Source organism: Trachypithecus francoisi, unplaced genomic scaffold, assembly GCF_009764315.1.
Source record: "Trachypithecus francoisi isolate TF-2019V2 unplaced genomic scaffold, Tfra_2.0 Lachesis_group5, whole genome shotgun sequence".
Classification (NCBI taxonomy): domain Eukaryota; kingdom Metazoa; phylum Chordata; class Mammalia; order Primates; family Cercopithecidae; genus Trachypithecus; species Trachypithecus francoisi.
This window is the reverse complement of record NW_022681470.1, coordinates 140,191,601-140,212,498: the sequence shown is the minus strand read 5'-3', so window position 1 is coordinate 140,212,498 and position 20,898 is coordinate 140,191,601. Positions and strand designations below refer to the sequence as shown.

At 46.6% G+C, this 20,898-nt stretch overlaps 1 protein-coding gene and 1 pseudogene across 13 annotated transcripts in view; both read right to left on the bottom strand.

Moving 5' to 3' along the window:
• Positions 1-5,457, bottom strand: part of ZNF561 (zinc finger protein 561) — a 73,194-nt gene extending 67,737 nt beyond the window's left edge. For 2 of the 13 annotated variants that reach the window (XM_033198925.1, XM_033198928.1), the window contains exons 1-2: positions 5,292-5,386; positions 4,908-4,994 (exon numbers count right to left, since the gene is read on the bottom strand). The gene's annotated coding sequence lies outside the window, so the exon portion shown is untranslated. Of the gene's footprint in view, positions 1-4,907; positions 4,995-5,291 lie in introns of all 13 variants that reach the window. The other 11 variants (XM_033198935.1, XM_033198936.1, XM_033198939.1 and 8 more) reach the window with 9 other exon arrangements.
• A 7,615-nt stretch (positions 5,458-13,072) lies between these two features.
• Positions 13,073-14,095, bottom strand: LOC117076001 (annotated as a pseudogene).
• Positions 14,096-20,898: the final 6,803 nt, after the last annotated feature.

Genomic DNA, 20,898 nt, shown 5'->3' with positions numbered 1-20,898 from the left:
CAGAGAAATACAAATCACACATAACCACAATGAGATAGATATCATCTCACCTCATTTAGAGTGGCTTTTAGGAAAAAGACAGGGAGTAACAAATGCTGATGAGGATGTGGTGAAAAGTTAATCCTTGTATGCAGTTAGCAGGAATGTAAATTAGTACAGCCACTACAGAGAACAATATTAAGGCGTGGTGGTTCATGCCTGTAATCCCAAAACTTGAGGCTGCGGTGGGAGATCACTTGAGCCCAGGAGTTCCAAACCAGGTTGGGCAACACAGCAAGACCTGTCTGTACACACATGCACACACAAAACCTGTCTGAACCTGGCAAGACCTGTCTGCGCGTGCACACACACGCACACACACCCCCCCACACAACCAGTCACGGACAGTGGCTCATGCCTGTAATCCCAGCTCTTTAGGAGGCCGAGGCGGGCAGATCACTTGAGGTCAGGAGTTTGAGACCAGCCTGGCCAACAAGGTGAAACTCTGTCTCTACGGAAAATACAAAAATTAGCGGGGCATGGTGGCGTGCACCTGTAGTCCCAGCTACTCCAGAGGCTGAGGTAGGAGAATTGCTTGAACGCGGGAGGCGGATGTTGCAGTGAACCAAGATCGTGCCACTGCACTCCAGTCTGAGTGAGAGTGAGATTCTGTCTCAAAAAATCAAACAAACAAAAAAACTTAGCCAGGTGTATTAGTGGAGGCCTGTAATCCTGGCTACTCAGGAAGCTGAGGTGGGAGGATCACCTGAGCCCAGGAAGTCAAGGCTGCAGTGAGCCATGATTATGCCATGGCACTCTAGTCTGGGTGACACAGCAAGACTATCTCAAAAAAAAAAAAGTACCCCATACTTTTTTTTTTTGAGATAGTCTTGCTGTGTCACCCAGACTAGAGTTGGAGGCAACATACACATTTGCAGGTGCTTTAACGAGCCCACACAGTTACCTGTAAGGATTCTAGTTTCAACTGTAGGCAAGAGCAATTTCAGGCAGCACCACAAGCTTCCCAAGCACTTGGTCCACCTAATCCAGCAGACCCAACGATACTCAACATGTCCATGTTAAATAGCATGTTATTTATTGGAAGACTCTGGCATGCAGCAACAGAAGATGTAGAGCACAGCCCTCTGGTATTCCAGAGTCAATCCATGTCCTCTTGTGCAGATTAACTGTTTTTTTTTCTTTTTGAGAAAGAGGTTGTGATTTGCCACTAGTGCATGATAGAGAATGAAAAACTAATCATGGGACATGAAGTAACTAAGGCAGAACTGAGTAATTTGAGACTTTCTGGTCTCCAAAGCATGAAGTACATACTCTCACCCATTATCAAACAACGGTTGTCAGCTTCTCCTCTGGACCCAATTCTAAGTTTGTAGGAAATCGCATGACATAATGGAATATTTACACACACCATGAGCATCCAATCAGAAATATCTGATTGTATGACTTTCTAAGAGAGTGTGACTCTCTGGAAGTCAATATAATAGACAATAATAACTGTTCTAGGTAAAAAAGACACTGAAGACACTAACAATTGCAATGTAAAACTCTTGAATGGATCTTAGATCCAAAAACACCCAAGAGCATATGTTGTATCAATGCGCAGAACTTCACTTATTACGCAAAGCAGACATTAGATGACATTATTTTTTATTTAAGTGAAATACTAGCATTGTGGTTTTAGTATGACAGTGCCTTTTAGGAGCTGCATTACCAAGTATTTTTAATGGTTAAGCATCGCATGTACAATTTATGCTCAATTTATACTCAAATTGTTCACCATAAGATTTGCCTAAGGAGAAAGAAAAAAAAGCACAATGCTAAAAAATTAAGTAAATCTACTAGACTGGGTATGTCAGATGTTTAAGCTTTCCTTAGGATCAAATTTTTCAGAAAAAAAATATAAAAACTACACTTAGTCCAAACATGCTCTTAATAATAATAAATCATACAGATACTAGGTATCTTATTACAGTGATACTAGAAAAGTATTCTGATTATAATAATAAATAATTCTAGTGTCAGTGTAATAAAGCCTCCATCCTTTCTTCCTGGTTCCTGGAGGCCCCTGTTTTGAAGCTGTGGGGGAAGTACAGACCTAAGAACTTCAGATGAAGAGAATAGTTCAGTATTATGGCCTTCCTTTTTTCTTTTTTCTGAGACAGTTTCGCTCTTGTCGCCCAGGCTGGAGTGCAGTGGCAGGATCTCGGCTCAATGCAACCTCCGCCTCCCGGGTTCAAGCGATTCTCCTGCCTCAGCCTCTGGAGTAGCTGTGTAAGATACAATATATTTCTCTGAATTTCTCTTCAAAAGTTCAGCATGTGGGCCGGGCGCGGTGGCTCAAGCCTGTAATCTCAGCACTTTGGGAGGCCGAGACGGGCGGATCACGAGGTCAGGAGAGCGAGACCATCCTGGCTAACACTGTGAAACCCCGTCTCTACTAAAAAATACAAAAAACTAGCCGGGCGCGGTGGCGGGCGCCTGTAGTCCCAGCTACTCGGAGGCTGAGGCAGGAGAATGGCGGTAAACCCGGGAGGCGGAGCTTGCAGTGAGCTGAGATCCGGCCACTGGACTCCAGGCCGGCACAGAGCGAGACTCCGTCTCAAAAAAAAAAAAAGTTCAGCTTGTTAACTTCCTTGTTCTTTGTTCTCAAACTCAGCTTTCCGGTTCTCCATGCCTCCTTGCCTCTAGTTACCGTAAACAACCTTCCCGTCAGCTCTAAGCAATAACTCACCTCTGTTCCCTTGGCTACCCATTCTGCACTTATTCCACTCTTGGAAACCGCACATCCCACCATTGTGACTCACACATCACCCTACCCTTTCTGATTTGGGGAAAATATTCACAAATAGTCAATAGGGTCAGTTTAGATTGTGCAGTCCGACCCCAACCCATGGGGGGGATGGTGACACAGAGGTAGGGACCCTGCGTTAGAAATAAAAATCCCTTCCCCTCCCTTATGCGGTGTACTCTTGCCATCACTCCATCCATGAGACTTACCCTTCTTTTTTTTTGAGACGGAGTCTTGCTCTGTCGCCCAGGCTGGAGTGTAGTGGCCGGATCTCAGCTCACTGCAAGCTCCGCCTCCCGGATTTACGCCATTCTCCTGCCTCAGCCTCCCGAGTAAGCTGGGACTACAGGCGCCTGCCACCTCGCCCGGCTAGTTTTTTGTATTTTTTAGTAGAGATGGGGTTTCACCATGTTAGCCAGGATGGTCTCGATCTCCTGACCTCGTGATCTGCCCGTCTCGGCCTCCCAAAGTGCTGGGATTACAGGCTTGAGCCACCGCGCCCGGCCGAGACTTACCCTTCTATAGAAGTAAATTGTGTTGCTAAGAAAACTTTTGCCTGAGTGCTGGTTTCAGTTTGCAGCACCAAGCATTTTATTTTTTTATCTCCAACAGCTGGGATTACAGGGGCCCGCCACCACGCCCGGCTAATTTTTGTATTTTTAGTAGAGACAGGGTTTTACCATGCTGGCCAGGCTGGTCTTGACCTCCTGACCTCAGGTGATCTGCCTGCCTCTGCCTCCCAAAGTGCTGCGATTACAGGCGTGAGCCAGCGAGTCTGGCCAGGCTTTCTTAAGTAGAAAGGCTTGCAGCTGGTAACAACTAGAAAAAAAATAACCTGCAAGAATATAAAAATAAAAAACTAAAGGCTTACAGTCTACACGTGTTCATATTTACATACAAAAATAGGCACAGCCTAAACAACTATATGTTTTTTCCAGCTGAATGTAATGTGTCAAAAATAAGTGGCAAGTGGATCACTTGAGGTCAGCAGCTCGAGACTAGCCTGGCCAACATGGTGAAACCCCGTCTCTACCAAAAATATAAAAAATTAGCTGGGTGTGGTGGTGCATGCCCAGAATCCCAGCTACTTGGAGGCTGTGGCAGGTGAATCATGTTATACATAAAGTTTCAGTGCCACAAAAAAAATAGCACTCGAATATAAAATTTTCTTTTCTCAGTAAGGCAATTTACTTCTACAGAGGGTGTGCCCTCACAGATGGAGCAATGGTGAGCACACACCAGGACAAGGGAGGGGAAGGGGTTCTTATTCTTGAGGAATGTGGCCCCTGCCGCTTTGTCGTTCCCCTATGGCTAGGGTTAGACCCCACAAGCTAAACTAATTCCGACTGGCTAATTTAAAGAGAGTGACGGGGCCGGGCGCGGTGGCTCAAGCCTGTAATCCCAGCACTTTGGGAGGCCGAGGCGGGCGGATCACGAGGTCAGGAGATCGAGACCATCCTGGCGAACACTGTGAAACCCCGTCGCTACTAAAAAATACAAAAAACTAGCCGGGCGAGGTGGCGGGCGTCTGTAGTCCCAGCTACTCGGGAGGCTGAGGCAGGAGAATGGCGTGAACCCGGGAGGCGGAGCTTGCAGTGAGCTGAGATCCGGCCACTGCACTCCAGCCCCGGCGACAGAGCAAGACTCCGTCTCAAAAAAAAAAAAAAAAGAGAGAGTGACGGGGTGAGTGGCTTGGTGGGAAAAATGGTTGTAACAGAGCAGTAAATTGGGAAGAGTCAGGGTGGAAAATGACTCAGGACGGAGCAGATAATAGAAATGAGTCTGGCTGGAGCAGGTAATCAGAATGAGTCAGGGTGGAGCAGGTGATAGAAAAGGTTGCTTTACGGGGAAGTTTAAAAGTAGATGGCAAAGAATTAAACATACTGACATACTGATTCTTTAGAAAGAAATTTAAAACTCTTATCTAACAATCACTTGAACCTGGGAGGTGAAAGTTGCAGTGAGCCAACATCGTGCCACTGCACTCCAGAGTGGGTGACAGAATAAGACTCCAAAAAATAAAAATAAAAAAAGTAAAGGACATCAAGGCAACGCCAGATTTTTTAGCACATGAATGGAAGTCACAGCCTCTTGAAACCATTTTTCTGCCGGTGCTCACCAGGTACACGCCGGAAGAGCCAGGTTCCGGACGCGGAAGGTTGCGGGGCCAGAGCCAACCTCACTAGAACGGTTAGAAATCCTTTTCCTTTCGGAAAGAAAAAAACTCACAAAGGTTGCTTTCCAAGCTTTTCAAGAGGGGAGCACAGCGGATGAAAGCACTCAAGAAAACACCCCGCGGAGGCAGGACAAACACACTTCCCGACGGGGCTCCTGACAGGGATAGATGAAGTGTGCGGCCTCTCCGAACTGGCCAGAAGCCGCATCCCGAGGGCCGAGGGCCAGTGAAAGAAAGCGGATCCGAGAGGCTCCTGGGCGACCGCGCCCAGTCCTTCCTTTGCCGCCCCCCTGCTAGCTCCAGGACCCCCAAGCAGGTGGGACTCACCACAGCCCGGGTGGATTCCACCAGAATAAAGGCGAAATGGCACTAACCATGCGGAACCACAGCCGGTAAAGATGGCGGTGGCGCGCTGACGTTACTTCCGCTCCGAGCCTCCGGTCGGGTGGGGCTCCAGGACTTGAGTTTCAGCCACGTAGGACCTGATGGAACACAGAAATTCTAGTTTCCTGGCCGGGCGCGGTGGCTCAAGCCTGTAATCCCAGCACTTTGGGAGGCCCAGACGGGCGGATCACGAGGTCAGGAGATCGAGACCATCTTGGCTAACACGGTGAAACCCCGTCTCTACTAAAATATACAAAAAATTAGCCGGGCGAGATGGTGGGCGCCTGTAGTCCCAGCTACTCGGGAGGCTGAGGCGAGAGAATGGCGTAAACCCGGGAGGCGGAGCTTGCAGTGAGCTGAGATCCGGCCACTGCACTCCAGCCTGGGCGACAGAGCGAGACTCCGTCTCAAAAAAAAAAATAAATAAATAAATAAAATATATATATATGGCCAGGTGCCCCTGCTCATGCCTGTAATCCCCGCACTTTGGGAGCACTTTGGGAGGCCGAGGCGGGCGGATCACCTGAGGTCGGGAGTTTGACACCTGCCTGGCCAATGTGGTGAAACCCCGTCTCTACTAAAAATACAAAAATTAGCTGGGTGTGGTGGCAGGCGCCAGTAATCCCAGCTACTCAGGAGGCTGAGGCAGGAGAATCGCTTGAACCCGGGAGGCAGAGGTTGCCGAGATTGTGCCACTGCACTCCAGTCTGGGGGACAAGAGTGAGACTTGGTCTCAAAAAATATATATGTACGTATGTGTGTGTGTGTGTCTATGTAAAGCTTTTTTGTATGCCACTACTCATGTTCCTGGAGCCTTTCCATGAATCTTCCATATTGATAAACCTGCCAGTGATAGACCAGTGAATGGCGTGGTCTATCTCTTCCATTCAGTCATTCTTTCTGTGTGCCTTTATTTTTTCTTTTCTTTTCTTTCTTTTTTTCGGACGGAGTCTCCCTCTGTCCCACAGGCTGGAGTGCAATGGTGCAGTCTCATCTCAATGCAAGCTTCGCCTCCCGGGTTCACGCCTTTCTCCTGCCTCAGCCTCCCGAATACCTGGGACTACAGGCGCCCGCCACCACACCAGGCTAATTTTTTTGGGTTTTTAGTAGAGACGGGGTTTCACCGTGTTAGCCAGGATGGTCTCAATCTCCTGACCTCGTGATCCACCCGCCTTGGCCTCTCAAAGTGCTGGGATTACAGGCGTGAGCCACCGCACCCAGCATATTTTTTCATTTTTTATTTTATAGAACCTCCTGTTTCCATTGTGTTTTCTTTTTACTTTTTTGTTTGTTTGTTTGTTTTTGAGATGAAGTCTCACTCTGTCGCCCAGGCTGGAGTGCAGTGGCGCGATCTCAGCTCACTACAACCTCCATCTCCCGGGTGCAAGCGATTCTCCTGCCTCAGCCTCCCAAGTAGCTGGGATTACAGGTGGCTGCCACTACACTCAGCTAATATTTTCTATTTTTAGTAGAGAGGGTGTCTCACCATGTTGGCCAGGCTGGTCTCAAACTCCTGACCTTGTGATTCACCTAACTCAGCCAGGCAGGATGCTGGGAGTATAGGTGAGGGGGCCAGCCCCTCCACACCTGTGGGTGTTTCTCGTCAGGTGGGACAAGAGACTGAGAAAATAAATAAGACACAAAATATAGAGAAAGAACAATGGGCCCAGGGGACCCGCACCAGCACTGGTCTCTCAGTCCCCTCAGTATTTATTGATTACCATTTTCACTATCTCAGCAAGGGGAATGCGGCAGGAGAATAGGGTGATAGTGGGGAGAAGGTCAGCAAGAAAACATGTGAGCAAAGGAATCTGTGTCACAAATAAGTTCAAGGGAAGGTACTATGCCTGGATGTGCATGTAGGCCAGATTTATGCTTCTCTCCACCCAAATATCTCAGTGTAGTAAAGAATAACAGAGCAGCGTTGCCACCAGCATGTCTCGCCTCTAGCCACAGGGGAGTTTTCTCCTATCTCAGAATAGAACAAATGTACAATCGAGTTTTATACCAAGAATTCCATTCCCAGGGGCATGCAGGAGACAGAGGCCTTCCTCTTATTTACTACTCCTCCTCAGCACAGACCCTTCATGGATGTCAGGCTGGGGGACAGTCAGGTCTTTCCCGTCCCACGAGGCCATATCTCAGGCTGTCTCAGTGGGGAGAAACGTTGGACAATACCCAGTTTTCCTGGGCAGAAGTCCCTGTGGCTTTTCGCAGTGCATTGTGCCCCTGGTTAATCGATAATGGAGAATGGTGATGACTTTTACCCAGCATACTGCCTGTAAACATACTGTTAACAAGGCACATCCTGCACAGCCCTAGATCCCTTAAACCTTGATTCCATAGAAAACATGTTTCTGGCCGGGCGCGGTGGCTCAAGCCTGTAATCCCAGCACTTTGGGAGGCCGAGGCGGGCAGATCACGAGGTCAGGAGATCCAGACCATCCTGGCTAACACTGTGAAACCCCGTCTCTACTAAAAAATACAAAAAACTAGCCAGGGGAGGTGGCGGGCGCCTGTAGTCCCAGCTACTCCGGAGGCTGAGGCAGGAGAATGGCGTAAACCCGGGAGGCGGAGCTTGCAGTGAGCTGAGATCCCGCCACTGCACTCCAGCTACAGATTAACAGCAAAACTCAAGGCAAAACAATTGTTCAGGGTACAGATCAAAATGGAGTTTCTTATGTCTTCCTTTTCTACGTAGACACAGTAACCGTCTGATCTCTCTTTTCCCTACAGTAGGCATGAGCAACTGCGCATGGCCACATTTTCAATAAAATAATACTTTTCTATATAAATCTTGATTTTTTTTGGTCTTCATCAAGTATGTATTTCTGGCTGGGCATGTTGGCTCATGCCTGTAATCCCAGCACTTTGGGAGGCCAATATGCGAGGATCGTTTGAGGGCAGGAGTTGGAGACCAACCTGAGCAACACAGCAAAAAAAAAATTTTTTTTTTTTTGAGACGGAGTCTAGCTCTGTCGCCCAGGCTGGAGTGCAGTGGCCGGATCTCAGCTCACTGCAAGCTCCGCCTCCCGGGTTTACGCCATTCTCCTGCCTCAGCCTCCCGAGTAGCTAGGACTACAGGCGCCTGCCACCTCCCCCGGCTAGTTTTTTGTATTTTTTTTTAGTAGAGACAGGGTTTCACCGTATTAGCCAGGATGGTCTCGATCTCCTGACCTCGTGATCCGCCCGTCTCGGCCAGAAATTTTTTTTAAAAAAAAGTTTTTGCTGGCTGGGCACGGTGGCTCAAGCCTGTAATCCCAGCACTTTGGGAGGCTGAGACGGGCGGATCACGAGGTCAGGAGAGCGAGACCATTCTGGCTAACACGGTGAAACCCCGTCTCTACTTAAAAATATAAAAAACTAGCCGGGCGACGAGGCGGGCGCCTGTAGTCCCAGCTACTCGGGAGACTGAGGCAGGAGAATGGCATAAACCCGGGAGGCGGAGCTTGCAGTGAGCTGAGATCCGGCCACTGCACTCCAGCCTGGGTGGCAGAGCAAGACTCCGTCTCAAAAAAAAAAAAAAAAATTCCTTTTTTCTTTTCTTTTCTTTTTTTTTTTTTTTTTTGAGATGGAGTCTCGCTCTGTTGCCCAGGCTGGAGTGCACTGGCACAATCTTGGCTCACTGCAACCTCTGCTCCCTGGTTCAAGCGATTCTTCTCTCTCAGCCTCCCCAGTACCTGGGACTACAAGCCCGTGCCACGATGCTCAGCTAATTTTTGTATTTTTAGTAGAGACATGGTTTTACCATATTGGCTTGGCTGGTCTCGAACTCCTGACCTCATGATCCGCCCACCTGGGCCTCCCAACATGCTGGGATTACAAGTGTGAGTCACTATGCCTGGCCAAAAATATGTATTTCTATTGTTATTTTTCTGATCTTACCACATGGGCCAGGACCACATTTCCTACGTTGTAAAATAGCACTAATACCAGACATTCTCCCCAAGTTTATTCAGAAATGTAACATAATCCCAATAAAAATACCAAAGTTTTTCTGGAGTTAGGTACATTGATACTAAAAGTTTATATGGAAGAAGAAAATCTGATAATAAGCAACAAAACAAAAACAAGGCCAGGCACTGTGGCTCACGCCTGTAATCACAGCACTTTGGGAGGCTGAGGCAGGCAAATCACAAGGTCAGGAGATCAAGACCATCCTGGCCAACATGGTGAAACTGTGTCTCTACTAAAAATACAAAAATTAGCTGGGCATCATGGCACATGCCTGTAGTCCCAACTACTCGGGAGGCTGAGGCAGGATAATCACTTGAACCCGGGAGGCGGAGGTTGCAGTGAGCTGAGATCACGCCATTGCACCCCAGCCTGGGACAGAGGGAGACTGTGTCAAAAAAAAGGAAAACAAAAACAAAAGCAATGATGAGCAACAGATATTAAAACATACTATTGACAGTTTTCACCCAAGACAAAGAATTAAATTATTTTACAATAAATAAAAAACATACTATAAAGTCTCTATAATGAAAACTATGTGGTACTAGTGCATGAAGCAGAAACAGACTAATAAAATATCTAAATAGACCCAAGAACATGTAGAAATTTGGTTCATAAATGTGGTATTTTGCTGGGTGTGGTAGCTCACCCCTGTAATACTAGCACTTTGCTAGGTCAAGGCAGGAGGATCACTTGAGGTCAGGAGTTCAAAACCATCCTGGCCAACATGGTGAAACCTTGTCTCTACTAAAAATACAAAAAATAGGCTCGGCACAGTGGCTCACACTTGTAATCCCAGTACTTTGAGAGGCCGAGGTGGGCGAATCACCTAAGGTCGGGAGTTCGAGACCAGCCTGACCAACATGGAGAAACCCCGTCTCTACTAAAAATACAAAAGTAACCGGGTGTAGTGTCACGTGCCTGTAATCCCACCTACTCGGGAGGCTGAGGCAGGAGAATCGCTTCAACCCAGGAAGCAGAGGTTGCAGTGAGCCAAGATTGCGCCATTGCACTCTAGCCTGGGCAACAAGAGTGAAACTCCGTCTAAAAAAAAAAAAAGTGTTGTTTCAGATCGATAGAGTAAAAAATGCCATTTGTAATGGAAAGTCTAAGACAGTTGGTTAGCCATCAGAGAAAAGATGAAATTAAATCTATACTTCACAGCATATACAACAATATACTTCAAATGGACTAGTGATCTAAATGTGAAAAATAAAACCATACATGTATGTAAGGTGTTCAAGTTATTTCTTGGATGAGTAAGTAAAAAGATGTAACTACAAGGCAGCAATAGCATACAAGCTTTATTTGGGATGTGCTTTGACAGGTTAGCAGTGGGGGAGGGAGCAAACAGCAAGAGAGTATTCACAGGCTTTTTTTCTTTCTTTCTTTCTTTTTTTTTTTTTTTGAGGCGGAGTCTCGCTCTGTCGCCCAGACTGGAGTGCAGTGGTGCAATCTCGGCTCACTGCAAGCTCCGCCTCCGGGTTCACGCCATTCTCCTGCCTCAGCCTCCCAAGTAGCTGGGACTACAGGCGCCCGCCACCTCGCCCGGCTAGTTTTTTGTATTTTTAGTAGAGACGGGGTTTCACCATGTTAGCCAGGATGGTCTCGATCTCCTGACCTCGTGATCCGCCCGTCTCGGCCTCCCAAAGTGCTGGGATTACAGGCTTGAGCCACCGCGCCCGGCCAGTATTCACAGGCTTCTAAACCTGTGGGTTGCTTTTCAGAAAGGGTGGAAAGGAAGAGAGACTCCTGGAGGAGAAAGGGAATCAAAGAGGGTGCTCATAAATAACTAAATGATGATACTCACCAGACTGGCAGCATATGTTCCAGTTAAAAAGCTCTGAAGGGCCGGCGAAGTGGCTCATACCTATAATCCCAGCACTTTGGGAGAGCAGGGGGGCGGATCACGAGGACAGGTGTTCGAGACCAGCCTGACCAACATGGTGAAACCCCATCTCTACTAAGAAATACAAAAATTAGCCGGGCATGGTGGCGTGCGCCTGTAATCCCAGCGACTCAGAAAGCTGAGGCAGGAGAATCACTCGAACCCGGGAGCCGGAAGTTGCAGTGAGTTGAGATCTTGCCACTGCACTCCAGCCTGGGCAACAGAGTGAGACTCTGTCTCAAAAAAACAAACAAAAGGCCGGGCGCGGTGGCTCAAGCCTGTAATCCCAGCACTTTGGGAGGCCGAGACGGCGGATCACGAGGTCAGGAGATCGAGACCATCCTGGCTAATACGGTGAAACCCCGTCTCTACTAAAAATACAAAAAACTAGCCGGCGAGGTGGCGGGCGCCTGTAGTCCCAGCTGCTTGGGAGGCTGAGGCAGGAGAATGGCGGAAACCCAGGAGGCGGAGCTTGCAGTGAGCTGAGATCTGGCCACTGCACTCCAGTCCGGGCGACAGAGCGAGACTCCTCCTCAAAAAAAAAACAAAAAAAAAAAAAAAAAAAAAAAACAAAAAACAAAAAACAAAAAACAAAAAACAAAAATAATAAAAAATAAAAAGCTCTGTAGGACAGCAGGGGGATGGGGTTTTCAAAGAAGGTACACTTGAACTGGCTAAAAATAAGCTCGTTCAGGCTATGTTTCAAACAATCAAGTGTGTTAAAATTGCAGTTGGGCAGGGATTGGCTATTGTGAATACTAGTGAGATAAACATTGGTGTACAAATATTTCTTTGAGCACCTGCTCTCAACACTTTTGGATATATATGCCAAAGTGGAATGTCTGGATCATATGGTAATTCTGTTTAATTTGTTTGTTTGTTTGTTTGTTTGAGATAGGGTCTCACTCTGTTGTCTAGGCTGGAATGCAGTGACATGATCATGGATCACTGCAGTCCTTAACCTACTGAACTCAGGTAATCCTCCCACCTTAGCCTCTCAAGTAGCAAGGATTACAAGTGTATGCCACCACCATGCTTGGCTGAATTTAAAAAAATTTTTTGTAAAGATGAAATCTCACCATATGCCCAGGCTAGTCTTGAACTCCTAGTCTCAAGGAATCCCCTGCCCTGAGCCTCCCAAAGTGCTGGGATTACAGGCGTGAGACATCACATCCAGCATGGTTTTGGTTTTCATTTTGATGATGTTTAGTGATGTTGAGCATCTTTTCGTGAGCATCATTTCCTGTGCTTATTGGCCATCTGTGTATCTTCTTTGGTGATATTATTCAAGTCCTTTTTCTGTATTTGAATTGGATTTTGTTGTTGTTACTCTTGGGTTCTAGAAATTTTACAAAGAAACTCTGAATATTTGTCCCCAGTCAGACACAGGACTTGCAAATATTTTCTCCCATTTGTAGATTGTCTTTTCACTCTTTTGTTATTATGCTTTGAAGCACAAAATTTGTATTGATTAGGTTTAACTCATAATTTTTCTTGTGTTGCCTGTATGGTTGATGACATAACTAAGAAGTCATTTCCAATTCCAATATCATGAAGCTTTCTCACTTATGTTTCCTTCTAATAGTTTTCCAGCTCTAGCTCTTAAATTACACTTAGGTTTTTGATCCATTTTTTTTAAATCATGCCACATTATTATTATTAAGACGGAGGCTTGCTCTGTCGCCCAAGCTGGAGTGCAGTGGCATGATCTCAGCTCGCTGCAACCTCTGCCTTCCAGGTTCAAGTGATTCTCCTGCCTCAGCCTCCTGAGTAGCTGGGATTACAGGTGCACGCCACCACGCCTGGCTACTTTTTGTATTTCTTTTTAGTAAAGACAGGGCTTCACCATGTTGGTCAGGCTGGTCTCGAACACCTGACCTCGTGATCCACCCACCTCGCCCTCCCAAAGTGCTGGGATTACAGGAGTGAGCCACTGTGCCCAGCCATGCCACATTATTTTAAGTTACATATGAAGATCTAAAATGTCACTCGGGGACCATTTCATCCAGTCATGACTCTGTTTGGCCACCAGTCTTTTGTCTATCTCTTCTGCAATGGTGAGGCGGATACCCTTTCCTTGGGGAAGAGAAATCCGTGGTCTGTTGCCCTTGCCAGTAACAAAAATGTTGGAAAGTAGAGTGGCAAAGCTGTTGCCATTGGCATCTTTCACGTGAACCACGTTGAAAGATCGAGGGTGCTACTCTGTTGTTGATCATGCCCATTCTTCCCAGGTTACCACTTCCAGTCACCATACACAGGTTACCAGTGTCAATCTTGATGAAATCAGTAATCTTGCCAGTCTCCAAATCAATCTGAATGGTATCATTCACCTTGATACAGGGATCAGGGTAGCAGATGGCATAAGCATCATGAGTCAGCAGATGAGGGGTTCCTTTTGTGCCCACAAAGATACTTCTCAGCTTGCACAACTTGTACTTGACCTCCTCAGGTGTAGTACATTGTACAGCAAAGTGACCCTTGGTGTCACAGGTCAGATGGAAATTCTCTCCCATCTTGTCAATGTTGATGACATCCATGAATCCAGCGGGGTACGTTATATCCGTTCAGACATTGCCATCGATCTTAACGAACGGCTGCAAGAAAATCTTTACTTCATCTCCTGTCAGGGCATACTTAAGTCTGTTCCTTAGGAAAATGATGAGGGGGAGACACTTTCTCAACTTGTGAGGACCGGTGGATGGATGAGGAGCAAACACACTGGTCAATTTATGCAACATTCAATGCTTTGGAGCTGCTATTCCCTTCAGATGCTTCTTGGGACCACAGGCCATGGCTGCGTTAGGCAAGGAGAGAGCTCTTGATCCTTTTTTTTTTTTTTTTTGAGACGAAGTTTTGCTCTTGTTGCCCAGGTTGGAGTGCAAGGCGCTATCTCAGCTCACTGCAACCTCCACCTCCCTGGTTCAAGCAATTCTCCTGCCTCAGCCTCAAGAGTAGCTGAGATTACAGGTGCCCTCCACCACACCCGGTTAATTTTTGTATGTTTAGTAGAGGCGGGGTTTCACCATATTGGCCAGGCTGGTCTTGAACTCCTGACCCTGTGATTCACCTGCCTTGGCGTCTCAAAGTGCTGGGATTACAGGCGTGGACCACCGTGCCCGGCCTTGATCCATTTTAAGTTCATTTTATATATGGTATAAGGTTAGGGTCTAACTCCCTTCTTATGCATGTCTATATCCAGTTTTTCTGCTAACACTTCTCCCCCACCTCCCACCACAAGATTTATTGATCCATCATTGACAAATAAAAACTGTATAAAGTGTGCAATGTGATGTTTTGTATAAACATTGTGAAATGATTACCACTATCATACTAATTTATGCATCCATCACTTCACAGTTACCTTTTTTACTGTGTTGAGAACACTCAAAAACTACTTTCTTAGCAAATTCCAAGTATATGACACAGGTTTTTTTTTTTGTTTTTTTGTTTTTCGTTTTTTAAGTCGGAGTCTTGACTCTGTCACCAGGCTGGAGTTCAATGGCATGATCTCCGTTTACTGCAACCTCTGCCTCCCGGATTCAAGAGATTCTCCTGCCTGAGCCTCCTGAGTAGCTGGGATTACAGGTGCACACCACCACACTGGGCTAATTTTTTGTATTTTCAGTAGAGGCGGGCTTTCACCATGTTGGCCACGATGGTCTTGATCTCTTGATTTCCCCCGCCTCAGCCTCCCAAAGTGCTGGGATTATAGGCGTGAGCCACCGTGCCCGGCCAGACAATACAGCTAAATAATATTCACGTGTATATATCACATTTTCTTCATTTCTAAATGTCCAGGAATATTTAGGTTATTTCCATATCTTGTCTATTATGTTCTAAGAAGTTTGCAATGAACGTGGGATTGCAGATACCTCTTCAAGATATTGATGTCATTTCCTTTGGAAATATACTCAGTAGTGGGATTACTGGATCATGATGGTATTGTTAATGGAAAGGAGTCTGGTCTCCTTTCCTATGCACTGCTCTATTGAGTATACCTATGGTTATTTACTGATTATATGCTAAATAAGGGGTGGGGTGTCCATAAGTTTTTCAGGAAAGGGGCAGAGATTTTCTGGAACCTAGCATCCTTCCCTTTTAGACTATCTAGGTAAACTTCCAAACATTGCCGTGACATTTGTAAAAAGTCATGGAGCTGACGGGACTGTCTTTTAGCATGCTAGTGCATTATAATTAACCTATAATTAGCAGTGAGGATGACCAGAGGTCACATTTGTCAACATCTTGGATTTGATGGAACTTGGCCAGGTTCTTTACCACATCCTGTTTTACCACCTCGGTCTTCATGACCTGTATCTTGTGCCAATCTCCTATCTCTTCCTGTGACTAAGATTGCCTAACCTCATGGGAATGTAGCCCAGCAAGAAAATTAAAACTGCCCTTTCTCCATTGAAGGTTGTTGGCACCACTGTGAAAAGCCATTTGATTATATCTGTGAGGGTTTATTTCTGGGCTCTCTATGCTATAACAATGGTCTCCAGTCTAGTTATGCCTATACCAAATTGTTTTGATTACTATAGCTTTGTAGTACTATTTTTTCTGCTTTTTTCTTGAGACAAGGTCTCACTCTGTTGCCCAGGCTGGAGTGCAATGGTGTGATCACAGCTCACTGCAGGGTCAACTTCCTGGGCTCAAGGGATCCCTCCTACCTCAGCTCCTGAGTAGCTGGGACTACAGGTATGCACCACCATGCCGAGCTATCTTTTATTTTTATTTTTTGAAGAGATGAAATCTCCTTAAGTTGCCCAAGCTGGTCTCAAACTCCTGGACTCAAGCAGTTTTCCTGAGTCAGCCTCTCGAATTGTTGGGATTACAGGCTAGTCACTTTTGACATCACAAAGTGTGAATTCTCCAACAATCCTTTTTTTTTTTTTTCTTTTTTCTTTTTTTTTGAGACTAAGTCTCGCTGTTGCCCAGACTGGAGGTCTATGGCATGATCTCGGCTCACCACCACAACCTCCACCTCCCAGGTTCAAACGATTCTCCTGCCTCAGCCTCCCGAGTAGCTGGGATTACAGAAGTCTGCCACTGTGCCCAGCTAATTTTTGTATTTTTAGTAGAGATGGGGTTTCACCATATTGGCCAAGCTGGTCTCAAACTCCTGACCTCAAATGATCCACCTGCCTTGGCTTCACAGAGTGCTGCCATTACAGGCGTGAGCCACCTTGCCCTACCCAACAAACTTCTTTTTCAAGATTGCTTTCACTGTATGGACTCCAGTGAGATTCCATATGTGTGTGGTCTTTTGTAACCTAAATTTCCGCAGTGACTTAATATGACTTTTGCCACATTCTGCTAGGCACAGAGATGAAGCCTGGTACAATGTGAGAGGACTACACAAAGGTATGAGTATTGAGAAACAGGGATTATTGGGGGACAATTTGGAGGCTGGATACTACAGAGAAGAAATTGGCAATACCTGAAAACACTACCTATGCAATCTGGAAACTTCTTTTTTTTTAAATTTGAGACAGTCTCCCTCTGTTGGTGTGCAATGGCGTGATCTCAATTCACTGCAACCTCCACTTCCTGGGTTCAAGCGACTCTTGTGCCTGTCTCCCTAGTAACTGGGACTACAGGAGCACACCACCACACTCGGTTTTTTTGTTTTTTTTTTTGAGATGGAGTCTTGCTTTGTCACCCAGGCTGGAATGCAGTGGCGCGATCTCGGCTCACTGCAAGCTCTGCCTCCCGGGTTCACGCCATTCTCCTGCCTCACCCTCCGGAGTAGCTGGGACTACAGGCGCCCGCCACCTCGCCCAGCTAATTTTTCATATTTTCAGTAGAGACGGGGCTTCACCGTGTTAGCCAGGATGGTCTCAATCTCCTGACCTCATATCCACCCACCTCGGCCTCCCAAAGTGCTGGGATTACAGGCATGAGCCACCACGCCTGGCCTAATTTCTTTTAATTTTTAGTAAAGACAAGGTTTGGCCATGTTGCCCAGCCTGGTCTCAAACTCCTGAGCTCAGGCAATCCTCCCACCCCAAAGTGTTGGGATTACAAGTGTGGGCCACCATGCCCAACCTTTTTCTTTTTTGAGAAAGTTTTGCTGTGTCCCCCAGACTGGAATATGCAGTGGCACAGTCTGGGCTACCTGCAGCATCCACCTTGTCAGGTTCAAGCGATGCTCCCACCTCAACCTCCAGAGTAGCTGGGGACTACAGGCATGAGCCACAACACCCAGCTAATTTTTGCATATTTTTTAGAGATGAGCTCACCTGGTTACTCAGGCTGGTCTCAAACTAAGGAGCTCAAAGTGCTGGGGTTACAGGCATGGGCCACTATGCCTAGCCTTGCAATTCTGCTTTTTTTTTTTCGAGATGGAGTTTCGCTTTTGTTGCCCAGGCTGGAGTGCAATGGCCCAATCTTGGCTCACCCCAACCTCCGCTTCCGGGTTCAAGGGATTCTCTTGCCTCAGCCTCCCAAGTAGCTGGGAATACAGGCATGTGTCACCACGCCCTGCTAATTTTTTGTATTTTTAGTAGAGATGGGGTTTTACCATGTTGGCCATGCTGGTCTCAAACTCCTGACCTCAAGTAATCCACCCACCTCGGCCTCCCAAGTACTGGGATTACAGGCATGAGCCACTGTGCCCAGCCACAATCCTACTTTTAAGAATTTTTTTTTTTTTTTTTTTTTTTGAGACGGAGTCTCGCTCTGTCGCCCAGGCTGGAGTGCAGTGGCCGGATCTCAGCTCACTGCAAGCTCCGCCCCCCGGGTTTACGCCATTCTCCTGCCTCAGCCTCTCGAGTAGCTGGGACTACAGGCGCTCGCCACCTCGCCCAGCTAGTTTTTTTTTGTAATTTTTAGTAGAGACGGGGTTTCACCGTATTAGCCAGGATGGTCTCGATCTCCTGACCTCGTGCTCCGCCCGTCTCGGCCTCCCAAAGTGCTGGGATTACAGGCATGAGCCACCACGCCTGGCCTAATTTCTTTTAATTTTTAGTAAAGACAGGGTTTGGCCATGTTGCCCAGCCTGGTCTCAAACTCCTGAGCTCAGGCAATCCTCCCACCCCAAAGTGTTGGGATTACAAGTGTGGGCCACCATGCCCAACCTTTTTCTTTTTTGAGAAAGTTTTGCTGTGTCCCCCAGACTGGAATATGCAGTGGCACAGTCTGGGCTACCTGCAGCATCCACCTTGTCAGGTTCAAGCGATGCTCCCACCTCAACCTCCAGAGTAGCTGGGGACTACAGGCATGAGCCACAACACCCAGCTAATTTTTGCATATTTTTTAGAGATGAGCTCACCTGGTTACTCAGGCTGGTCTCAAACTAAGGAGCTCAAAGTGCTGGGGTTACAGGCATGGGCCACTATGCCTAGCCTTGCAATTCTGCTTTTTTTTTTTCGAGATGGAGTTTCGCTTTTGTTGCCCAGGCTGGAGTGCAATGGCCCAATCTTGGCTCACCCCAACCTCCGCTTCCCGGGTTCAAGGGATTCTCTTGCCTCAGCCTCCCAAGTAGCTGGGAATACAGGCATGTGTCACCACGCCCTGCTAATTTTTTGTATTTTTAGTAGAGATGGGGTTTTACCATGTTGGCCATGCTGGTCTCAAACTCCTGACCTCAAGTAATCCACCCACCTCGGCTCCCAAGTACTGGGATTACAGGCATGAGCCACTGTGCCCAGCCACAATCCTACTTTTAAGAATTTTTTTTTTTTTTTTTTTTTTTGAGACGGAGTCTCGCTCTGTCGCCCAGGCTGGAGTGCAGTGGCCGGATCTCAGCTCACTGCAAGCTCCGCCCCCCGGGTTTACGCCATTCTCCTGCCTCAGCCTCTCGAGTAGCTGGGACTACAGGCGCTCGCCACCTCGCCCAGCTAGTTTTTTTTTGTAATTTTTAGTAGAGACGGGGTTTCACCGTATTAGCCAGGATGGTCTCGATCTCCTGACCTCGTGCTCCGCCCGTCTCGGCCTCCCAAAGTGCTGGGATTACAGGCTTGAGCCACCGCGCCCGGCCAAGAATTTTTTTTTAAAACCAGGTCCAGGATTCAGTCTAAACGTCTAAGAATCTGCCTTGAAGGTAAACCTTTAACAATTCAAAGAAGTTCAAGAGTATTAATTGCAGCACTGTTTGTGATTGCAATATGAATGCCTAAATGCTCTCAAGTATTAGAGTATCTGAATATATGGTACATCCACCAATGGAATATCATGCAGCCCTAGAAATGAATGAAGATCTCTATGAACTCACATGAAGTGATTTCCAAGATATATGGTTAAGTAAAAATACAAACTCCATCTCAAAAAAAAAAAAAAAATCTGTGTTTTTAACCTCAATTATTTAAAATTAAAAGAATTTGTGGCCGGGCGCGGTGGCTCACGCTTGTAATCCCAGCACTTGGGGAGGCCGAGGCGGGTGGATCACGAGGTCAGGAGATCGAGACCACGGTGAAACCCCGTCTCTACTAAAAATACAAAAAATTAGCCGGGCGTGGTGGCGGGTGCCTGTAGTCCCAGCTACACAGGAGGCTGAGGCAGGAGAATGGCGTGAATCTGGGAAGCGGAGCTTGCAGTGAGCCCAGGTCAAGATCGCGCCTCTGCACTCCAGCCTGGGCTACAGAGCAAGACTCTGTCTCAAAAAAAAAAAAAAAAAAGAATTTGTAAGCCATTGGTCTGTGGTATTCTGTTATGGTTGCCTGAGCTAACTAAGGCAGATTTTGGCACTGAAAAGTGAGGTACTGCCATTACAAACAAAAAAAAACTAAAAATGTGAAGCAGCTTTGAAATTGACAAACGAGTAGAGGCTATAAAATTCTGATGTGCAAGCTGGAAATAATATTAGTAAGGGTGCTTCTGGTGAGGTGTCACTGGGGAATGAGGAACATGCTATTGGAAAATGAAGAAAAGACAACCCTTGATATGAAGTGGTGAAGAACTTCGCAGAACTGTATTCTAGCATTTTGTGGAAAGTAGAGCTTGAGAGCGATAAAACTGGGTATTTATCACTAACATCTGTAATTAAAGTGTTAAAAGACACAGGAACCTTCATTATTCCTGACTGCTTACAGGAAAATACAAAAGCGAAGACCTGAACTGCAGAAGAAATATAAAAGAAAACAGAACCAGAACTTGGAGATTTGGAAAATTCTCAGCCTATCCATACTGCAAAAATTACAAAACTTGTACTGAAGAGAATCCTGAATGTGTGGCTGAACAGTCATTTGATAAAGAGATCATCAGTGGGATTCATGGACTATATCAGCCATCTTAACAGAAGTGAGGAGAGAGACTGGATTATACTAGAAGAGACACTGCTACTTACATTGTGCAACCTAAAATGGACAGAGAAGACAGAACAGGTAAGGCTGTCACACTTCATAGATTTTATAAGAAGGAGACACAGAAATAATCAGCTGTGAAAGTGCACTGGCAGTTAAGGATGGTTTCATACCTGCCATGCTCTGCAGGATCCGTAGGAACAGAAGATACCCTTGGAGGAGCACCTTACTAACAGGGGCTGGGACCAACCTAGATGACTTATCTCATACAGAACTTGTTAATGCTATGATGTTAGGAATCTAATCACTAATGTGAGGCAGCCTTCAGTACTGACCTCACCATCCATGAGCCTTCTTCACAGATGCCCAGACTCAGGCAACCATGAAGTTGTATTCAGAACCTGTAGGTTTAATTTCAGACCCTCAGGATGGCATCCAAAGCCAATCCATGAGCCATTACAACCTC